Here is a 20,813-nt window from a genome sequence, read left to right as displayed (position 1 = left end):
AATTTGACCAGTTTCCGTCGAATTTAGTTCCTGATAGACCAAAATGTCCTTTTGATACAAAAGGATCAGTGTACTGATATGGGAACTACTTCCAACGTGTGATTGACAGAATACCTGGTCACGTTAGGTAGCCTTTCGCTTGCGTCAATCACTAATTTAAACTTCAGCCCATTCCTCTATGACGCACTGAAATGTTTTCGAACTTTTCCCATTGCTTCGCTAGCCGCGTGGCCGAGCGGATCTAGGCGCTTCAGTCCGGAACCGCGGGACTGCTACGGTCGCAGGTTCGAATCCTGCCTCGGGCATGGATGTGTGTGATGTCCTTACGTTAGTTAGGTCTAAGTAGATCTAAATTCTAGGGGACTGATGACCTCAGTTGTTAAGTCCCATAGGGGTCAGAGCCATTTGAACCATTTTTGAACACATTGCTTCCCACTTCATATTTCCTAAAGCGTTATATCGTGTGTTAGTCACACCCATAAAGCTCTGACTTGCTGTAGATAAATCATTTGAGCAGCGATTCGAAAACACAAAAGACCAATTCTGAAGAAGGGCCTGCTGGCAGCAAGTCCTGAAATACAACACTGTGGACAGTAACAATGCCCATGTTTTACGTCACAAGATGCGGAACTGATTTATAAGCTTTTGTAAAAACTCATTTCATGAATCCTTTAGTCTGATAGCGTATGAAAATGGTGTTTTGTTGCGATAAAAAGTCGGGTAACGCAGACTTCGCTATTTCCGTTGGATTTGAGAGTGGGAGTCAGTTTTTGGGTAGTCGAGTGATGTGATCATGGTCAAGACGGACTGATATTTCTACATCACAGTGGCTGCGGCAGCGTTCCAGTTTCAACACAGACACCACGTGACTGGGCACACTGCTCATCACATCACATGCTGCGAGTGGCAGTGTCAAGAGGGCGCAGTGTTTTTTCAACATGTTACTCAAGTAACAAGTCAAATGCATAACAAATATTGTAAGTGGGACAGAAACCTTAATTTACCTTTTATTGCTCATTTGTCGTCTTACTTAAATGAAGAATAGGTTCGTTCAATATCTTGCCTAATTATTGTCTTTTCTTTCTTAATAGTGATTCTTGACAAAGCATTTTACGAAGTTTATATATTTGTGTCAGATAACTGAAAAAGGTGTTCTTTGTCAGTCTGTTTCTCCACTGAGTATAAAATGGTTCTCTTTAAAAAAAACGCGTGGTAACGTTACAAGGGCGACAGTCGCAATGCAGTAGCAGTGGAATCGAGGGAATAGGGTGCGTGTGGTTGCAATGATTGAGCATGGCAACTTGGTTGGTTTGTGGGATTGAGGGGACCGGACTACGAGGGCCATAGGTCCCTTTTTCCATGAACTTGAAACCCCAAAAGAAATAAAAACAATGGAGATGACAAGAGTCGGCACAGGACGAGGAACACAGACCAGACAAAAGTAATTAATATCACACCTTGTGTGACAGTGGTTGGCCGACCATAGAAACAAAAAAGGTAAAGCCAACCACCAAGAAACGCACTAAAAACGTAGTCTAAAATCGTAGGCCAAAGGCCACACTCAACACAAAAAAGGACACTTAGATCAAGCGATGAATGCCCCCTGCACGAATAAAACTCAAAACTAAATCACTCATCGCAACGTCATCTGATAAAATTGCACGAAGCGCATCAGACAGCGCAAACGTCTGCCTGAGCGGAGACAAAAGCGGGCAGTCCAACAAGATGTGGACCACAGTCAAAGCTGACCCACAGCGACAAAGATGGGACCTCGCGGATCAATGAACAGCTGTGCATTATCCAAGTGTGGTCAATGTGCAGCTGGCAGAGGACAACAGAGTCCTTGCGAGAGACCTGCAAGGAGGAGCGGCACGCATCGGTAGCCTCCTTGATGGCCTGAAGCTTGTCGGCTGAAGGAAGGGTGAGCCATTCTTCACCCCAGGTGCGAAGTACCTTCTGCCGCAAAACTGACCTGAGGCCACTCTCCGAAAAGCCAATCTCCAAGGCTGGTGCACTAACAGCCTGTCAACACATTCATTACCCAAGATGTCTACATGACCCGGGGTCCACACGAAGACCACAGAGTGGCCACAACGGGCAAGACTATGGAGGGACTCCTGGATAGCCATCACCAAACGAGAGCGAGGAAAACACTGGTCAATAGCTCGTAAACCACTCAGGGAGTCACTACAGATAACTAAGGACTTGCCTGAGCAGGAGTGAATATACTCTAGGGCATGTGAGATGGCCACCAGCTCGACAGTGAAAACAATGCAGCCAGCCGGCAATCAGTGTTGTTCCTAATGATCCGTAGAGTAAGAGCATAACCGACACGACCAGTAACCATCGAACCGCCAGTACTGACAACGTCAGAGCTCTGTAACACGGCAAGGATTGAAAGAAAGCGGCGGCGGAGGGACCGAGTCCTTCGAGGCCTGTGCCAAATCGAGCCCAAGGCAGAAGTGGGGCACACACCACGGGGATACATGCAGAGAGGCCCGGGAAAAAAGTGGAAGACGGAAAACTTCAAGCCCAGAGAGAAGAGCTCTGACACGAACCGCTATCGTACATCCTAACTGGGGCCGCCGTTCCGCAAGATGGACGACCAACTGAGGGAACGGGAGGCGTTAATTGGGATGCGTGAGCAAGCTACAAACGTGTGTAGCATAAGCGGCCAGTAATTGTTGGCACCACAACCACAATGTAGGGACACCTGCCTCCACAAGTATGCAGTTGACAGGTCTTGACCGAAAAGCTCCAGTGGCTAATCGGATCCTGCTGTGAAGGATGGGGTCCAGCAACTACAATGAGGAATGGGATGCCGAACAGTAAGCCAGATTCCCATAATCTAGACGGGACTGAATTAACGCCTGGTACAGCCGTAGAAGAGTAGACCGATCGGCACCCCAGCTGGTGAGACTCAAGCAATGAAGAGCGTTAAGATGCCGCCAGCACGTTTAAGCTGCAGAATATGAGGCAGCCACGTCAACCAGGTATCTAAAACCAAACCCAAAAACCGATGTGTCTCCTCCACAGGAAGAGGTTTGCTCTTAAGATAAAGCCATAGCTCAGGGTGAACAGTGGGTCGCCAGCAGAAATGCATACCGCAGGTCTTGGCAGCCGAAAACTGGAAGCCATGCGCTACAGCCCAAGACTGCGCCTTTCGGATAGCGCCCTGCAGCTGCCGTTCAGCAGCTGCATTGTCAGTGGAGCTATAGTACAGTCGGAAGTCGTCATCATACGAGGAAGATGAGACATGTTCCCACTGCCGCAGCGACCACATTAATTGCAATCAAAAAGAGGCAGACACTTAAGACAGATCCTAGCGGTACTCCATTCTCCTTAACTCTGGAGGAACTATGGGAGGCCGCAACTAGCACACAGAAAATATGAAGCTACAGAAAATTTTGTATGAAAATCGGGAGCGGACCCCAAAGACCCCAATCATGAAGCGCAGAGAGGATGTGATGTCGCCATGTTTAAAAAGACAGCTACCAGATGCTGACGGCAGGCAAAGGCTGTACGGATGGCAGACTCCAGGCACACCAGATTATCGGCGGCAGAGCAGCCCTTACGGAACCCATCCTGCGACGGAGCCAGAAGGCCCAGAGACTCAAGTAGCCAACTCAACCTCCTGCTCACCATGCGTTCGAGCAACTTGCAAAGAACATTGGTGAGGCTCATGGGGTAGTAGCTGTCCACCTCCAATGGGTTCTTGCCCGATTTCAACACGGGGATTACGACGCTTTCCCGCCATTGCGACGAGAGCTCACCCTCAACCCCGATATGGTTGGAAAAGTCTAGGAGGCGTCGCTGGCCGTGCACTGAGAGGTGTTTCAGCATCTGACAGTGGATGCGATCTGACCCAGCAGCCGTATTAGGACAGGCGGCTAGGGCACTTTGGAATTCCCACTCACTGAACAGAGCATTATACGATTCAGGGTGGCACATGTGAAATGAAAGGCTCCGACGTTCCAACCACTCTTTCAGGGAGCAGATGGCCAGTGGGTAATTTGCAAAAGCTGAACTCTGAGCAAAATGCTCCACTAAGCGTTTTGTTATTGGGCCAGAGTCAGTACATACTGCTCCATTCAGTGAAAGTGCAGGTACGTTGACAGGGGTACGATAGCCATAGTCTCCTAATCTTGGCCCAAACCTACCATGGAGAGGTGCGCAGGCCAATGGTGAAGACATACCTTTCGCAGCACTCCTGCTTGCGTTGGCGAATGAGGCAGCAGGCACGCACATGGAGCCGTTTAAAAGCAATGAGGTGTTCCGATGAGGGATGCCACTTGTAACACTGGAGTGCCCACCTGCGATCTTTAATCGCCTCAGCGACCTCGGTCTACCACCAAGGCACAGTCCTCCGCTGAGGGGACCCAGAAGAACAGAGAAAGCCAGATTCTGCGGCAGTAACGATGCCAGTGGTGACAGTGGTGACAGTGGTGACAGTGAACCACCGCATCAATGGCGTCATGGGAAACACGCTCAGTAGTGGCAATGGAGGTGAATAAGTCCCAGGCAGCTTTATTCATAGCCCATCTGCAGGGGCGCCCAGAAGAGTAACACTGTGGCAGTGACAAAGATCGGAAAGTGATCACTACCACACAAGTCGTCATGCAGGCTCTATTGGACAGATGATAATAGGCTAGGGCAGCAGATCGAAAGCTCAATGGCTGAGTACGTGCCATGCGCCACACTGAAATGTGTTAAGGCACCATCATTTAAAAGAGAAAAGTTGAGCTGTGCCAATACTTACTCAACGATGCTGCCTTGGCCTGTTGGCAATAATCCACCCCACAGAGGGTTATAGGCGTTTAAGTCTCCCAGTAACAGAAAAGGTGGCGGCTATTGGGCTATCATTGCAGCCTAGAGACATTGCGGGACATCATCTGGTGACAGACAGACTGCAGATGGTAACAGCTTGAGGCATCTACACCTGAACAGCGACAGCCACTAAAGGTGTTTGTAGAGGGACAGACTCGCTGTAAAGGGAGTGAAGGACATAGATGCAGACACCACCCGATACCCTCATTAGCTGCCCGGTTCCTATAACCACCTCGATATTCACAGAGGGGCAGGGTTTCACATCGCCAGAAACCATGTTTCTGGAAGAGCAATGCACAGAAAAGGGTGAAGGCTGAGAAGTTGTTGGAGCTCAGCAAGATGGTGGAAAAAACTGCTGCAGTTACACTGGAGAACAACATTGTCCATGGGCAAGAAAGGTGTGAAGGGACCCAGGAGGCAGATTACACCACTGGGTCACCTGCTGCCACCGACTGAGTACCTATGCAAGTGACGTCCATTGTGTCAGAGTCCAGCGAGATCTAGGTCCTCAGCAGACGCCAGAATCTGTACCTCGTCCTCAGATGCAGAGCTTGTAAGTTGCGGTGGGGTGGGTGCCACCCCAAGTTCCTTTGTCTAAGAGGTCTTTTCTCGCTGCTCCTGGGGTTCACTGCCTGGGAGGGCTTCACTTCTCAAGGAGGAGGATCGCGAAGCCCTGTGACCAGCTGCTTGTGGGCACTTATGCCACTGCTGGGCGTCATCCTTCCCCCTTGTGGTAACCTGGGAAGGGAGGGACCCAAGGGACCCCTTGCGAGTGAGAGGAGCCGAAGAAGTTTGACGCTTTTCCAGCTTAGAAGTGGGGATGGACGTCCCCGATGAGTGGGGGGGGGGGAGGCAGGGGGGGTTGGTTGCTCCTGAGGTAGATGGCGCAGGAGAACAGAATGGGTAGTGGCCCCCATGGGCATGGGGGCATGTGGAGTTGTATGACTCCGTGAGCTGACTGGAATTTGCTGAACTGATGGGGCTATCACAGTTGTCGTAGCGGCAGCATATGAGGAAGTCATATGCACAAGATAGAGTCGTTCATATTTCTTCTTAGCCTTAATATAGGTCAGTCAGTCCAGGGTCTTATATTCCATGATTTTCCGCTCTTTCTGTAAGATCCTGCAGTCTGGCGAGGAAGGTGTTTAAGCTCTCTGCAGTTGACAGATGGGAGGCGGGCCACATTGAGTATTGGGATGTGATGGGCGTCCGCAATCTTGACATGTGAGGCTGGAAGTACAGCAGGAAGCCATACGGCCGAGTTTCCAGCACTTGAAGCATCGCATCGGAGGAGGGATACAGGGCTTGCCATACCAACGGTAGACCATCACCTTGACCTTCTCCGGTAATGTATCACCCTCGAAGGCCAAGATTAAGGCACCGGTAGCAAGCTGATTATCTTTTGGAGCCCAATGAACGCGCCGGACGAAATGAACACCTCGACGCTCTAAATTGGCGCGCAGCTCGTCATCAGGCTGCAAAAGGAGGTCCCTATGGAAAATAATACCCTGGACCATATTTAAACTCTTATGGGATGCGACGGTAACAAACATCCCCAACTCGTCACAAGCAAGTAACCTTCGTGACTGGGCAGAAGATGCCGTTTTTATCAATACTGACCCAGAGCCCATTCTGGACAAGCCCTCCACCTCCCCAAACTTGTCCTCCACATATTCTACAAAGAATTGAGGCTTTGTTGATTGGTTGGTTGGTTTGTGGGATTAAAGGGACCAGACTAACAGACATCGGTCCCTTGTTCCAAAACTTAAAAACACCCACACAGAGTAAAAAACGGATAATAGAGACAACAGACAACACAGGACAAGAAAAACTCAAAGAACAGACATAACGAATTAAATTCACGAAGAGTGTGGCGGTGGTTGGCCGACCATAGAGAAGAAAAAAGGGAAAAGCCAACCACCGAGAGACATTAAAAACTCCGTCTAAAATCGTAGGCCAAAGGCCAGAATCAACACAAAAGAACATAACGAACACTCAGATTAAACGATAAAAACTCCCTGCATGAATAAATAGTAAAACTAAGCCAGCCATAGCAGTGTAATCAGTTAGAAGGGCAGGGGGCGTATCAGGCAGTGCAAATGTCTGCCTGACCACAGCTAAAAGGGGCAGGCCAACAAAATGTGGGCCACTGTCAAAGCCGCCCCCGCTGCAACAGAGGAGGGTCCTCCCGGAACAGTAAATAACTCTGTCAGCCAGGAGTGGCCAATGCGGAGCCGGCAAATGACCACAACACAGCTGTCGTCTCCTTGACAGCACGGAGTTTATTACGTGTGGTCAGTTCGCGCCATTCAAAGTCAAATAGCGCAAAAACTTTGCGGCGTAAGACTACCCTCAAATCAGTCTCTGGGATACCAACGTCCAGAGATGGTTTACTGGAGGCCTCTTTCGCCAGGCAGTCAACATGTTAATTTCCCGGGATACCGACATGACCAGGGGTCCACACAAAGACTTTGGCCGCAACGGCAAGAGCATGCAGGGACTCCTGGATACCCATCACCAGGTGAGAATGAGGGAAACACTGGTCGAGAGCTCGTAAACTGCTCATGCAATCGCTACAGATCATGAAGGACTCACCTGAGCAGGAGCGGATATACTCTAGGGTACGGAAGATGGAGACCAGCTCAGCAGCTGAAGGCGAGGGCGATTTTTTTTTGTTTGGGGTTTAAGGGCGCTCAACTACTGAGGTCATTAGCGCCCAGTCACAATTGTTAGAGCACACAGAATCTAGAAAAACTTAAGGAGGGGAGGAAGTTCTTACAAAGAGGCAGATAAAATAAGTGAAAGAGTTAGATGTCTTTGGACAATCCAGTCAAAGTAATGAAACGAAGAACACAAGCAGCTGCTCGAGCGTCATCCACTAAAATATCCTGTAAAGTAGATGGCAGAGACAGGACAACACGAAACTGAATAAAACAGGGACACGACAATAAAACATGGTGCACTGTTAATGCATGACCACAAGGGCACTGCGGGGCTGGGTCACCTGAGAGCAGGTAGCGGTGGCTAAACCGGCAATGCCCAATCCGCAACCTGGTCAGAAGGACCTCTTCTCGCGGAGATGGTCGGGAGGAGGTTGTCCAAGCAGTTGGGAACGGTTTGACTGCCCGGAGCTTGTTTCCTTGAAGTGATGACCAAGTATCCCACCACAAGGACACAAGCCCCTTACAAACAACCCACTAACGTCAGATGACAGAACACAATGGGAGGCAGGCTGAGGCAGGAGGACTGCAGCCTTGGCTGCAGCATCAGCAGCCTCATTCCCAGGCACTCCTACATGGCCAGGAACCCACAGAAAGCTGACAGGAGAGCCACCCTCAGCGAAAGAATGGAGGGACTGCTGGATCCGTTGCACCAAGGGATGGACCAGATATGGAGCTCCAAGGCTCTGAACAGCACTGAGTGAATCAGAGCAGAGTACATACGATGAGTGGCGGTGGCGGCGGGCATATTGAACGGCCTGATAGAGAGCAAAAAGCCTGGCTGTAAAGCTGGAACACTGGTCAAGGAGCCGGTATTTAAAGGTGATGGCCCCGACGACAAAGGCACAGCCGACACCATCGTCGGTTTCGGAGCCATCAGTGTAAATAAAGGTGTGACTGGCAAGTCGCGCACGAAGTTCGACAAACCGTGAGCAATACACTGCAGCCAGAGTACCCTCCTTCGGGAGAGAGCTGATGTCCAGATAAACATGAACCGGAACCTGGAGCCAAGGTGGTGTCAGGCTCTCACCCTCTCTGAAGGTGGTAGGGAGGGCAAAATCCAATTGTCGAAGCAGGCGACAAAAGCGGACTCCAGGGGGCAGCAGGGCAGACACATATAACCCATACTGACAGTCGAGAGAATCGGCGAAGAAGGACTGATAAGAGGGGTGGTAGGGCATTGACAACAGCCAGCAGGCATACCGACAAAGCAGTACGTCACGCCGGTAGGTCAATGGTAATTCGGCAGCTTCAGCATAAAGACTCTCGACGGGACTAGTGTAGAAAGCTCCGGTCGCAAGACGTAACCCCCTATGGTGGATGGAGTTGACACGGCGTAAGAGGGATGGCCGAGCAGATGAGTAGACGAGTAGACGAGGCTCCCATAATCTAGCTTTGATCGGACTATGGACCGATACAAGCGAAGCAGGACAGTGCGATCCGCTCCCCAAGATGAACCACTAAGAACTCCGAGGACATTAAGGGAACGTGTACAACGAGCAGCCAAATAAGAGACGTGCGGAGACCAACAAAGTTTCCTGTCCAGTGTGAGCCCTAGAGACTTAGTTGTTTCCACGAATGGGAGAATGGGACCGAGATGTAAGGATGGCGGAAGGAACGCTTTATATCGCCAAAAGTTGATGCAAACCGTCTTCTCTTCAGAGAACCGGAAGCCATTTGCCACACTCCACGAGTATAGGCTCTCTAGACAACGCTGAAGGCAGCGCTCCAGAAGGCACGTTCTCTGGGCACCGCAGTAGATCGCAAAGTCATCGACAAAAAGAGAGCCTGAGACATTAGGTGGAATGCAATCCATAATTGGATTGATTGCAATGGCAAAAAGGGCTACGCTCAGGACAGAGCCCTGAGGCACTCCGTTCTCCTGGAGGAAGACGTCTGACAATACGGAACCCACACGTACCCTAAACTTTCGATCTGTTAAAAAGGAATCAATAGAAAGGGGCAGGCGACCGCGTAGACCCCACCTGTGCATAGTGTGGAGGATACCTCGTCTCCAACAGGTATCATAAGCTTTCTCCAAATCTAAGAACATGGCGACCGTTTGGCGCTTTCGCAAAAAGTTGTTCATGATGAATGTCGACAAGGTCACAAGGTGGCGACGAAAGCCGCATTGAACATTGGTAAGTAGCCATTGAGATTCAAGAATCCAAACTAACCAAGCGTTAACCATGCGCTCCATCACCTTACAGAGACAGCTTGGAAGAGAAATGGGGCGGTAACTAGAAGGAAGGTGTCTGTCCTTCCCAGGTTTGGGTATAGGAACAACAACAACGACGTCACGCCAATGCATGGGGACTTGACCTTCGGTCCAGACGCAATTGTAGGTACGAAGAAGGAAGCTTTTGCCTGCCGGAGAAAGGTGTGCCAGCATCTGAACGTGAATGGCATCTGCCCCGGAGCAGAGGACCAGGACAGTGCAAGTGCACGTTTGAGTTCCCGCATAGTAAAGTGGCATTATAATTTTCCAGGTTCAGCGAGTGGAAGGAAGGTCGCCGAGCCTCTTCTGCCTCTTTCCTGGGAAGGAAGGCAGGGTGGTAATGGGCAGAGCTTGAAACCGCCGCGAAAAAGCGGCCGAAGGCGTTGGAGATATCCACAGGATCAACAAGGACCTCATCAGCTGAAGTCAGGCCAGGTACCGAGGAGTGGGCCTTAATGCCCGACAGCCGGCGCAGGCCACCCCAGACGACAGAAGAGGGAGTGAAACTATTAAAGGAGCTGGTGAAAGAGGCCCAACAAGCTTTTTTGCTGTCTTTGATGACTCTACGGCAATGCAGTCGGAGTCGTTTGTATCCAATACAATTCGCCAACGCAGGAGGGCGGCGAAAGGTGCGTAAAGCACGTCGTCGAGCACGGATAGCGTCTCGACAAGCCTCATTCCACCATGGGACGGAAACGCGACGTGAAGAAGAGGCAGTACGAGGAATGGAACGTTCGGCAGCATTGATAACAGCCGTGAGGTATTCGACCTGACTGTCACAACTGAGAAAATCGTGGTCCAGAAAGGTCGCCAGCGAGAAGTCCCCAGTCAGCTTTCGGTATGTTCCAGCTCGAAGGACATGGGGATGGGGTGTGGTGCAGGAGACGAACGACACAGGGGAAGTGGTCGCTCAAATAGGTGTCAGAAAGGACATACCACTCGAACCGACGGGCAAGAGTGGTAGAACAGATCGACAGGTCTAAGTGTGAGTAGATATGAGTAGAGTCTGAGAGGAAAGTCGGAGCGCCGGTAGGGAGGTAGACAAGATTGAGATGGTTGAAGACATCCGCCAAGAGGGAGCCTCTCTGACAGGATGCAGGAGAGCCCCAAAGGGGATGATGGGCATTGAAGTCGCCAAACAATAAAAACGGCGGAGGAAGCTGAACAATCAGGTGCATCATGTCAGCCCGACTAACTGCGGATGACGATGGAATGTAGACGGTACAAACAGAAAAAGTAAAGGCAGAAAGAGTAATATGGACAGCTATTGCTTGGAGTGGGGTGGTCAATGGGATGGGATGGTAATAGACATCGTCCCGAACGAGCAACATGACCCCACCATGAGCTGGAATACCGTCCACAGGGGGGAGGCCAGACCGCTCCAAGGTCTAGTGGGTAAAAGCAGTACTGTCAGTTGGGCGCAACTTGGTTTCCTGGAGACCAAGGACAAGCGGATAGTGCAGGTGGAGGAGCAGTTGTAATTCCTCCCAATTAGATCGAATACCTCTTATGTTCCAATGTAACAAAGCCATCACTGGTCAGAAAAGAGGGAACGAAACGGGTGAAGAGCTGGTCACCTCGACGGCCACTGAGGGCCAGGTGTCGAGGGAACAATGCTACAACGGGCGAGAGGCGGATCCTGTTCCATCGAGTTGTCGCCAGCGGCGGCCGCTTTCCCGGATTGCGTAGGAGGGGCAGCATCATTCGCCGACGAGAGGCCAGCTGAGCACCTGGCAGCACAGCGTCCCGGCGAAATTGAGGACGGCTGGGAGCAGCGACTCACGGATGGAGCGTCAGATGAAACGCGCCGGGGTGGAGAGGGGAATGAAGATTTCTTCTTGGAGGCCTTCTTGGAAGGCCGATGAGGCACGGGGATGGTGGGCTGGACCTGAAGGTCCTCACGTGCAGGGTCCGTTTTGGAACGCCGGACCTCAGAAGCCGGGATCCGGAACGTTTCCCCGATGGATGCCTGAGAAGAGGATCGCTTCGCAGGCGGCGGAGGGGGAGGAGGAGGAAGGGTGGATCCCGGGGCAGAGGGGGGAGGGGCCACGATGGAGGAGGATTGGGAAGGGAGGGATTTCGGAGGTGGAGGCTTAGACCCCGGATGGGGTGAGGAGGTGGAGTGGGGACAGGATAGGTGTGAGGATACTGTGGAAGGAGTGGACACGACTGAGGCAAACGAAGTTGTCAACGTCACAGGATGGAGGCAGTCATGCTTTCTTCCTGGCCTCAGAATAAGAGACGATCCAAAGTTTTTAGTTTTTGAATCTTCTCCTCCTGATATGTGGGGCAGTCTAAAGATCTAGGTGAGTGGATGCCAGGACAATTGACACACCGAGGTGGTGGGGTGCATGTATGTTCCTCACGAAGACGATGTCTGAAATCGCCACAAAGGGGCTCAGCCTCACACCGAGACGACATGTGCCCAAAGCGCAAACACCAAAAGCAGCGCATAGGTGGCGGGACATAAGGTCGCACGTCGCACCGGTAGCACATCACCTTTACCTTCTCTGGAAGAACGTCCCCCTCGAAGGCGAGGAGAAAAGCTCCGGTGTCGATGCGACGGTCTTTCGGGCCACGCTGAACTCGCCGGACGAAATGCATGCTTTGGTGCTCCAGGTTGGCCCTGAGCTGCTCCTCAGATTGCACCAGGAGGTCCTGATGAAAAACAACCCCCTGCGTCCTACTCAGAGCCAGATGCGGGAAATAGACACTGGGATGTCCCCTAGTCGGTCACACGCCTCGAGCGCCGCCGACTGTGTGGCGGAGGCTGTCTTTATAAGAAAGGACCCCGAACGCATTTTACTGAGAGCCTCGATTTCTCCGAAGATGTCCTCGATGTGCTGGACAAATAACATGGGCTTGGAGGTGGCGAACGTCCCCCCATCGGTCCGAGAACAGACTAAATAGCGGGGGAAGTACTTCACCCCAAGCCGGCGGACCTGTCCTTCCTCCCAGGGAGTGGCCAAGGGGGGCAGGAGAACCAGAACAAGAGACAGTACCCTTCTTTTTAAAAGACTCTGCCGCAGAGCGACCTGATACATGTTGACATTTCATCTGCGAAACGTCCGCCCCGATAGCACCCACTCCGACCAGGGGCTCTCCCCACAGGCGCCACCCAACCTCAGCAAGGGCCACCTGGCAGGATGACCGTTGCCAGGAGTCACGATGCCCCAAGGAGACTGGCATCTACTCCTTGGCTGATGTGGGGAGGGTGCAACTCAGTTATCAGCAGTACGATCCCTGTGTTGTCAGGGGGCTAAAACCTGGAGGGTACATGATGACCCCACCACAACAGGCTGGCTACCGTGCTGGATTTCGGGTGCCATGGAAAGTCCATCATGATCGTATGTGCAGATGGGGACACACTATAGGCGGAACTTGTGCAACCCATCAGGCGTTTAGTTGGTTGGTTGGTTGGTTTGGGGGGATGAAAGGGACCAGACTGCTACGGTCATCGGTCCCTTTTTCCAAATACAAAGAACACCCACAGAGAATAAAAACGAGGAACAATAGATCACAGACGATACAGAACAAGAGAAACTGAGACAAAGACAAGACAAAACGAACTAAAACCACACAGAGTGTGACAGTGGTTGGCCACCATAGAAATAAAAAAGGAAAAGCCAACCACTTAGAAACACATTAAAAAATCAGTTTAAAATCATAGGCCAAAGGCCAGAATCATCACAAAAAATAAAATAAAACAAACACTCAGATTAAAGAATAAAAACTCCCTGCCCTAAGAAAACGTATAACTAAGGCAGCCATAACAGGGTCATCAGATAAAACGGCAGGGAGCGTATCAGGCAGCGCAAATGTCTGCCTGACCACAGCTAAAAGAGGGCAGGCCAACAGAATGTGGGCCACCGTCAAAGCCGCCCCGCAGCGACGTACAGGAGGGTCCACCCGGCGCAGTAAATAACTGTGTGTTAGCCGGGAGTGGCCAATGCGGAGCAGACAAAGGACGACTGAGTCCCTGCGGTTGGCTCGCATGGAGGACCGCCACACAGACGCCGTCTCCTTAATAGCACGGAGTTTATTGGGTGTAATCCGATCGCGCCATTCAGCGTCCCAAAGCGCAAAAACTTTTCGGCGGAGGAGTGCCTGCAAATCAGCCTCTGGGAGGCCAACATCCAGAGATGGTTTACTCGTGGCCTCTTTCGCCAGGTGGTCAACATGTTCATTGCCCGGGATACCGACATGACCGGGGGTCCACACAAAGACCACAGAGCGGCCACAACGCGCAAGAGTATGCAGGGACTCATGGATAGCCGTCACCAGACGAGAACGAGGAAAACACTGGTCGAGAGCTCATAAACTGCTCAGGGAATCGCTACAGATAACGAAGGACTCACCTGAGCAGGAGCGGATATACTCTAGGGCTCGAAAGATGGCGAGTAGCTCAGCAGTATAAACGCTGCAGCCAGCCGCCAAGGACTGTTGTTCGGAATGGTCCCCTAGAGATAGCGCATACCCGACACGACCAGCAACCATCGAACCGTCGGTGTAAACAATTCCAGAGCCCTGATACGTGGCCAGGATGGAATAAAAGCGGCGGCGGAAGGCCTCTGAAGGGACCGAGTCCTTCGAGCCCTGTGCCAAGTCGAGCCGAAGGCAAGGGCGAGGGCGAGGAACACACCACAGGGGTGTAAGCAGAGGTGCCCGGAAAGGAGGTGGAACAGGGAAAAACCCAAGCCTGCAGAGAAGCTCCTTGATGCGTACGGCGATCAGACAACCCGACCGGGGCCGACGGTCTGGCAGATGGACGACTGACTGCGGGAACAGGACACGATAATTTGGATGCCCAGGCAAGCTTAGAACATGGGCAGCATAAGCGGCCAGCAAACGTTGGCGCCGGAACCGCAGTGCAGGTACACCTGCCTCCACTAGTACACTGTCCACAGGGCTGGTGCGGAAAGCACCAGTGGCAAGGCGTATCCCGCTGTGGAGAATTGAGTCCAGCACCCGTAACGCAGATGGGGATGCTGAGCCATAAGCCAGGCTCCCATAATCCAGAGGGGACTGGATTAACGCCTGGTAGAGCCGCAACAGGGTAGAGCGGTCGGCGCCCCAGCGGGTGTGGCCCAAGCATCTCAGAGCGTTTAGATGCCGCCAACAGGTCTGTTTAAGCTGCTGGATATGAGGCAGCGAAGTCAACCGGGCATCGAAAACCACCCCCAAAAACCTGTGGGTCTCCACCACAGCAAGGAGTTCGTCGGCAAGATAAAGCCGAGGCTCAGGATGGACTGTTCGGCGCCGGCAGAAATGCGTAACGCGGGTCTTTGCTGCCGAAAACTGAAACCCATGCACTACAGCCCAAGACTGCGACTTACGGATAGCGCCCTGTAGCTGACGTTCGACAGCTGCAATGCCAGTAGATCTGTAATAAAGGCAGAATTCGTCAGCATACAGGGAAGCAGAGACAGAATTTCCCACGGCCGCAGCGAGCCCGTTAATGGCTATTAAAAACAGGCAGACACTGAAAACCGAACCCTGTGGCACACCGTTCTCCTGGACGTGGGTGGAACTATAGGAGGCTGCGACTTGCACGTGGAAGAAACGATACGACAGGAAATTGCGGATAAAGATCGGCAGAGGGCCCCGAAGACCACATCCATGAAGCGTAGAAAGGATGTGATGACGCCATGTCGTATCGTACGCCTTCCGCATGTCGAAAAAGACAGCGACCAGGTGCTGACGGCGGGCAAAGGCAGTACGGATGGCCGACTCCAGGCTCACCAGATTGTCGGCGGCGGAGCGGCCTTTCCGGAACCCACCCTGAGACGGAGCCAGAAGGCCCCGAGACTCCAGTACCCAAATCAAGCGCCGGCTCACCATCCGTTCGAGAAGCTTACAAAGAACGTTGGTGAGGCTAATGGGGCGGTAGCTGTCCACCTCCAGAGGGGTCTTTCCAGGTTTCAAAACAGGGATGACAACGCCTTCCCGCCATTGCGACGGAAACACCCCCTCGACCCAAAGACGGTTGTAAAGATCGAGAAGGCGCCGCTGGCAGTCCACTGAAAGGTGTTTCAGCATCTGACAGTGGATGCCATCTGGCCCGGGAGCGGTATCAGGGCAAGCAGCTGGGGCACTGCGAAATTCCCACTCACTGAATGGAGCATTGTAAGATTCTGGGTGGTTCGTGCAAAACGAAAGGCTCCGACGTTCCATCCGCTCTTTAATGGAGCGGAAGGCCTGGGGGTAATTCGCAGAAGCGGAACTGATAGCAAAATGCTCTGCTAAGCGATTGGCAATGACGTCGGAGTCAGTACAAACTGCTCCATTCAGTGAGAGCGCAGGGACGCTGGCAGGGGTCCGATAGCCGTAGACGCGTCGAATTTTGGCCCAGACCTGCGAAGGAGTGACATGGAGGCTAATGGTGGACACATACCGCTCCCAGCACTCCTTGCCTTGGCGGATAAGGAGGCGGGCCCGCGCACGCAGCCGTTTGAAGGCGATAAGGTGGTCTAAGGAGGGATGTCGCTTCTGACGCTGGAGCGCCCGCCGGCGATCTTTAATCGCTTCAGCGATCTCAGGCGACCACCAAGGCACAGCCTTCCGCCGAGGGGACCCAGAAGAACGGGGAATGGCAGATTCGGCGGCAGTAACGATGCTGGTGCTGACCGAGTGAACCACCGCATCAATGTCGTCATTAGAGAGAGACTCAAGAGCGGCAGTGGAGGAGAACAAGTCCCAGTCAGCCTTATTCATAGCCCATCTGCTAGGGCGCCCAGAGGGGTGACGCTGTGATAGTGACAGAAAGATCGGAAAGTGGTCACTACCACACATGTCATGCACACTCCATTGGACAGATGGTAAGAGGCTAGGGCTACATATTGAAAGGTCAATGGCGGAGTATGTGCCATGCGCCACACTGAAGTGTGTGAAGGCACCATCATTCAAAATCGAGAGAACGAGCTGCAACAATAAATGCTCAACGATGGCGCCTCGACCTGTTGCCACTGACCCACCCCACAGAGGGTTATGGGCGTTGAAGTCGCCCAATAGCAAGAAAGGTGGCGGCAATTGGGCTATCAGCGCAGGCAGGACGTGCTGCGAGACATCACCATCTGGTGGAAGGTAAAGACTGCAGATGGTAACAGCCTGTGGCGTTCACACCCGAACAGCGACAGCCTCTAAAGGTGTGTGGAGAGGGACAGACTCGCTGTGCAGAGTGTGAAGGACATAGATGCAGACGCCACCTGACACCCTTTCATATGCTGCCCGGTTCTTATAATAACCCCGATAGCCACGGAGGGTGGGGGTTCGCATTGCTGGAAACCAAGTTTCCTGAAGAGCAATGCAGAAGAAAGGGTGAAGGCTGATAAGTTGTTGGAGCTTAGCTAGATGGTGGAAAAAACCGCCGCAGTTCCACTGGAGGATGATATTGTCCATGGCTGAGAAAGGCGTGGAAGGACTGGAAGGCAATTTACGCCGCTTGTTCACTCACTGCCACCGATTCAGTACCCGTACGAGAGGCATCCATGGCGTCTGAGGGACCAGTGAGATCAAGGTCCTCAGCGGACACTAGAATCTCGACTGCATCCTCAGACGCAGAGCGCGAAAGGTGCGGTGGGGTTGGCACCACCGCAAGTTCTTTGGCCTTAGAGGTCTTTCTCTTGGACTTCTCTCGCTGAACCTTGGGTTGCACCGGCTGGGAAGGCTTCACCGATTCAGTCTCCGGGACAGAGGAGGATCGTGAAGCCCTACGCCCGGCCGCTGGTGAGGACTTATGCCACTGGCGGCCGTCATCCTTCCTGCTGGTGGAACCCTGGGAAGGGAGGGTCCCAAGGGAACTCTTACGAGCGAGAGTAGCCGAAGAAGTTAGACGCTTCTCCGGCTGAGAAGCGGGGACGGACTTCCCCGACAGGTGGGAGGAGGTTGCTCCTGAGGTAGGTGGTGCAGGAGCAACCGGTTGGGTAGAGCCCCCCACGGGCAAGGGGGCAGGAGGAGTCTTACTGCTTATCGAGCTGGCTGGAAGTCTCGAAACTGATGGGGGTAGCACAGTTGTCGTAGCAGCTGCATAAGAAGATGTCATTCTCACAGGATGGAGTCTGTCATATTTCCTTTTGGCCTCAGTATAGGTCAGCCGGTCCAGGGTCTTATATTCCATAATTTTGCGCTCTTTCTGAAAGACTTTGCAGTCAGGCGCGCAAGGTGAATGGTGCTCCCCGCAGTTGACACAGATGGGAGGCGGGGCACATGGAGTATCGGGATGAGACGGGCGTCCGCAATCTCGACATGTGAGGCTGGAAGTGCAGCGGGAAGACATATGGCCGAACTTCCAGCAGTTGAAGCACCGCATCGGGGGAGGAATATAGGGCCTGACATCGCATCGGTAGACCATCACCTTGACCTTTTCCTGTAACGTATCACCCTCGAAGGCCAAGATGAAGGCACCGGTAGCTATCTGATTTTCCTTCGGACCCCGATGAACGCGCCGGACGAAATGTACACCCCTGCGCTCTAAGTTGGCGCGCAGCTCGTCATCAGACTGCAAAACAAGGTCCTTATGGTAAATAACTCCCTGAACCATATTTAAACTCTTATGCGGCGTGATCGTAACATCAACATCCCTCAACTTGTCACAAGCAAGCAACCGTCTTGACTGGGCAGAGGATGCCGTTTGGATCAGGACCGATCCAGAGCGCATTTTTGACAAGCCCTCCACCTCCCCAAACTTGTCCTCTAAATGATCGACGAAGAACTGAGGCTTTGTGGAGAGAAAAGACTCCCCATCAGCTCTCGTACAAACTAAGAATCCGGGCGAATAACTATTACCTCCATCCTGAGACTTACGCTCCTCCCATGGCGTGGCCAGAGAGGGGCACGTTTTCGGATTGTACTTTTGAGCATTAAATTGAGCCCGAGAACGCTTAGAGACTGCTGGCGGCTGGCCGCCAGCGAGAGATGATGTACCAAGCTTCATTGCGGGTCATCCGCCCTGATGCCACCTACTCCGACCAAGGGCCCTCCCCACGGGCGCCACCCAGCCGCAGCAATAGCCACCTGGCAGAATGTCCATTGCCGGGAGTCCTGATGCCCCAGGGAGACGGGCATCTACTCCTTGGCATACGTGGGGAGTTAACGGCGCAGGCATCAGAGCGATCCCTGTGTTGTCAGGGGGCTACAACCAACCAGGTACATGGCGGCCCCACCACAACGGACTGGCTACCGTGCTGGATCTTAGGTGCAAAACTGTCCAAGGTCGTCGTCGCAGTTAAAAGAAACACTGCAGAGTGCAGCGTGGGAATCGCACTCAGGGACGTATCCTCGCCCAAGAGATGGAAAACGAGCGGGACACCATTGCAACGACGAAAAAGCCGGCTAAAGGTCTCAATGCACGACGGATACAATGCACCACGTAAGGCGCCCTTCCCCAATTGGCTCGATCTTCGGAATAATTTAGAAAGATGGAGGTCAAACCCGAGAAGGGACCATCACATAAGGCCGAAACATTTGAGACTCCTTTTAGTCGCCTCTTACGACAGGCAGGAATACTGCGGGCCTAGTCTAACCCTCGAACCCGCAGGGGGGAGGCGTTTAGTCCCAATTTGAGGAATAGTGGGTGTGGTTACAACGCCGTTACAATGCTGAGTGCTAAGGTCTTAGTGCACTGAGGACCAGTGATACACCACGTAAGGCGTCCTTCCCCAAAAGGCTCGTACTTCTGTAGAATTATGAAAAAAGGTGGTCAAACCCCAAGGGGGACCATCACATGGAATGCCGAAACGGTTGAAACAACTTTTAGTCGCCTCTTACGACAGGCAGGAATACCTTGAGTCTATTCTTACCCCAGACCCGCAGGGGGTAGAAAGGAGGTGATGACGCAATGTCATATACACCTTCCGCATGTCAAAAAAGACAGCGACCAGGTGCTGACGGCGGGCAAAGGCAGTACGGATGGCCGACTCCAGGTTCACCAGATTGTCGGCGGCGGAGCGGCCTTTATGGAACCCACCCTGAGACAGATTCAGAAGGCCCCGAGACTCCAGTACCCAATTCAAGTGCTGGCTCACCATTTCTTCAAGCAACTTGCAAAGAACGTTGGTGAGGCTAATGGGATGGTAGCTGTCCACCTCCAAAGGGTTCTTGCCAGGTTTCAGAATGAGGATAACAATACTTTCCCGCCATTGCGACAGAAACTCACCCTTGGCCCAGAGACGGTTGTAAAGGTCGAGGAGCCGTCACTGTTAGTCCACTGAAAGGCGTTTCAGCATCTCACAGTGGATGCGATCTGGTCCAGGAGCGGTATCAGGGGAAGCGGCTAGGGCACTGCGAAACTCCCATTCAGTGAATGGAACACTGTACGATTCTGGATGGTGGGTGCGAAACAAAAGGCTCCGACGTTCCATCCGCTCTTTAAGGGAGCGGAAGGCCAGGGGGTAATTCGCAGAAGCGGAACTAAGAGCAAAATGCTCTGCCAAGCGGTTGGCAATGACGGAGTCAGTACAAACTGCCCCGTTCAGTGATTTTTTTTTTTTTTTTGGTTGGGTTTAAGGGCGCTCAACTGCTGAGGTCATTAGCGCCCAGTCACTGTTGTTTGAGCACATGGAATCTGGTAAAACTCAAGGGGATGGAGGGGACACCAGAAGGACCCGACAAAGATGCAGACAAAATAAGTAAAAAGATTATATGTCCTTGGACAAGCCAGTTAAAGTTATAAAACGCAGAATACGAGCAGCTGCTCGAGCGTCATCAGCTAAAACATCCGGTAAAGTAGATGGCAGGGACAGGACAACACGAAATTGACTAAAACGGGGACACGACAATAAAACATGGCGCACTGTTAATGCCTGACCACAAGGGCACTGCGGGGCTGGGTCACCGGAGAGCAGGTAGCGGTGGCTAAACCGGCAATGCCCAATCCGCAACCTGGTCAGAAGGACCTCCTCGCGCCGAGATGGTCGGGAGGATGTTGTCCAAGCAGTTGGTAGCGGTTTTACTGCCCGGAGCTTGTTTCCTTGGAGGGATGACCAAGCATCCCACCACAACGACACAAGCCTCTTACAGACATCCCCACGAACGTCGGATGACGGGACACA

This window comes from Schistocerca cancellata, chromosome 3 (genome assembly GCF_023864275.1).
Source record: "Schistocerca cancellata isolate TAMUIC-IGC-003103 chromosome 3, iqSchCanc2.1, whole genome shotgun sequence".
Lineage (NCBI taxonomy): Eukaryota > Metazoa > Arthropoda > Insecta > Orthoptera > Acrididae > Schistocerca > Schistocerca cancellata.
Note: the sequence above shows the minus strand (reverse complement) of the source record.